The sequence below is a fragment of the Arachis hypogaea genome, chromosome 19, assembly GCF_003086295.3.
Source record: "Arachis hypogaea cultivar Tifrunner chromosome 19, arahy.Tifrunner.gnm2.J5K5, whole genome shotgun sequence".
Lineage (NCBI taxonomy): Eukaryota > Viridiplantae > Streptophyta > Magnoliopsida > Fabales > Fabaceae > Arachis > Arachis hypogaea.
Genome location: NC_092054.1, coordinates 72,211,657 through 72,213,674, shown reverse-complemented (window position 1 = coordinate 72,213,674; position 2,018 = coordinate 72,211,657). Strand labels below are relative to the sequence as shown.

The window sequence follows — 2,018 nt, the reverse complement described above, 5'->3', positions numbered from 1 at the left end:
AAGCTTAGAGTAGATGTTCAAACCTTCAAACAGAAAGAAGATGAATCCCTCTATGAAGCTTGGGAGAGATACACGGAACTGACCAAAAAGTGTCCTTCTGACATGCTTTTAGAATGGACTATACTGGATATATTCTATGATGGTCTGTCTGAATTATCTAAAATGTCATTGGACCATTCTGCAGGTGGATCCATTCACCTAAAGAAAACGCCTGCAGAAGCTCAAGAACTCATTGACATGGTTGCTAATAACCAGTTCATGTACACTTCTGAAAGGAATCATGTGAGTAATGGGACGCCTCAGAGGAAGGGAGTTCTTGAAATTGATACTCTGAATGCCATATTGGCTCAGAATAAAATATTGACTCAGCAAGTCAATATGATCTCTTAGAGTTTGAATGGATTGAAGGAATCATCCAACAGTACTAAAGATGCCTCTTCTGAAGAAGAAGCTTATGATCCTCAGAACCCTGCAATAGCAGAGGTTAATTACATGGGTGAACCCTATGGAAGCACCTATAATCCCTCATGGAGAAATCATCCAAATTTCTCATGAAAGGATCAACAAAAACCTCAACAAGGCTTTAACAATGGTGGAAGAAATAGGTTTAGCAATAGCAAACCTTTTCCATCATCCACTCAGCAACAGACAGAGAATTTTGAGCAGAATCCATCTAGCTTGGCAAATATAGTCTCTGATCTAAATAAGGCCACTTTGAGTTTTATGAATGAAACAAGGTCCTCCATTAGAAATTTGGAGGCACAAGTGGGCCAGCTGAGTAAAAGAGTCACGAAAATCCCTCCTAGTACTCTCCCAAGCAATACAGAAGAGAATCCAAAGAGAGAGTGCAAGGCCATATATTTAACCATCATGGCTGAACCTACAAGGGAGGGAGAGGACGTGAATCCCAGTGAGGAAGACTTCCTGGGACGCTCAGTGATCAATAAGGAGTTCCTCAATGAAGACCTAAAGAAATCTGAGGCTCATCTAGAGACCATAGAGATTCCATTGAACTTCCTTCTGCCCTTCATGAGCTCTGATGAGTACTCTTCTTCTGAAGAGAATGAAGACATTACTGAAGAGCAAGTTGCCAAGTACATTGGTGCAATCATGAAGCTGAATGCCAAATTATTTGTTAATGAGACTTGGGAAGATGAACCTCCCTTACTCACCAATGAACTGAATGCATTGGATAGGCAGAAATTACCTCAAAAGAAACAGGATCCTGGTAAATTTCTAGTTCCCTGTAACATAGGTACCATGAACTTTGAGAAAGCTCTGTGGGACCTGGGGTCAGGAATAAACTTAATGCCACTCTTCGTAATGAAGAAACTTGGGATCTTTGAGGTGCAAGCTGCTAGAATCTCATTAGAGATGGTAGACAACTCAAGAAAATAGGCTTATGGACAAGTAGAGGACGTGTTAGTAAAGGTTGAATGCCTTTTACATCCCTGCTGATTTCATAATCCTAGACACTGGGAAGGATGAGGATGAATCCATCATCCTTGGAAGACCCTTCCTAGCCACAGCAAGAGCTATGATTGATGTGGACAGAGGAGAGTTGGTCCTCCAACTGAATGAGGCAACCTTGTGTTTGAAACTCAAGGATCTCCTTTTGTAACCATGGAGAGGAAGCATGAAAAGCTTCTCTCACTGCAGAGTCAACCAAAGCCCCCACAGTCAAACTCTAAGTTTGGTGTTGGGAGGCCACAACCAAACTCTAAGTTTGGTGTTGAACCCCCACATTCAAACTCTAAGTTTGGTATTGGGAGGTTCGAACCTTGCTCTGATTATCTGTGAGGCTCCATGAGAGCTCACTGTCAAGCTATTGACATTAAAGAAGCGCTTGTGGGGAGGCAACCCAATGTTATTTAATCATATCTATTTTATTTTCTTTTTGTTATTTCATGTTTTATTAGGTTGATGATCATGTGAAGTCATAAAAACTACTGAAAAATCAAAAATAGAATGAAAAACAGCATTGAAAACAGCACACCCTAGAGGAGAGCAGTCTGGCA

General features: G+C 41.0%; 1 non-coding gene across 1 annotated transcript; it reads right to left on the bottom strand.

The window, feature by feature from the left end:
• On the bottom strand, positions 1 to 108 carry LOC112780184 (small nucleolar RNA R71). The gene has a single exon (XR_003191037.1). It is a non-coding gene; the product is annotated as a small nucleolar RNA R71 (small nucleolar RNA).
• Positions 109 to 2,018: the final 1,910 nt, after the last annotated feature.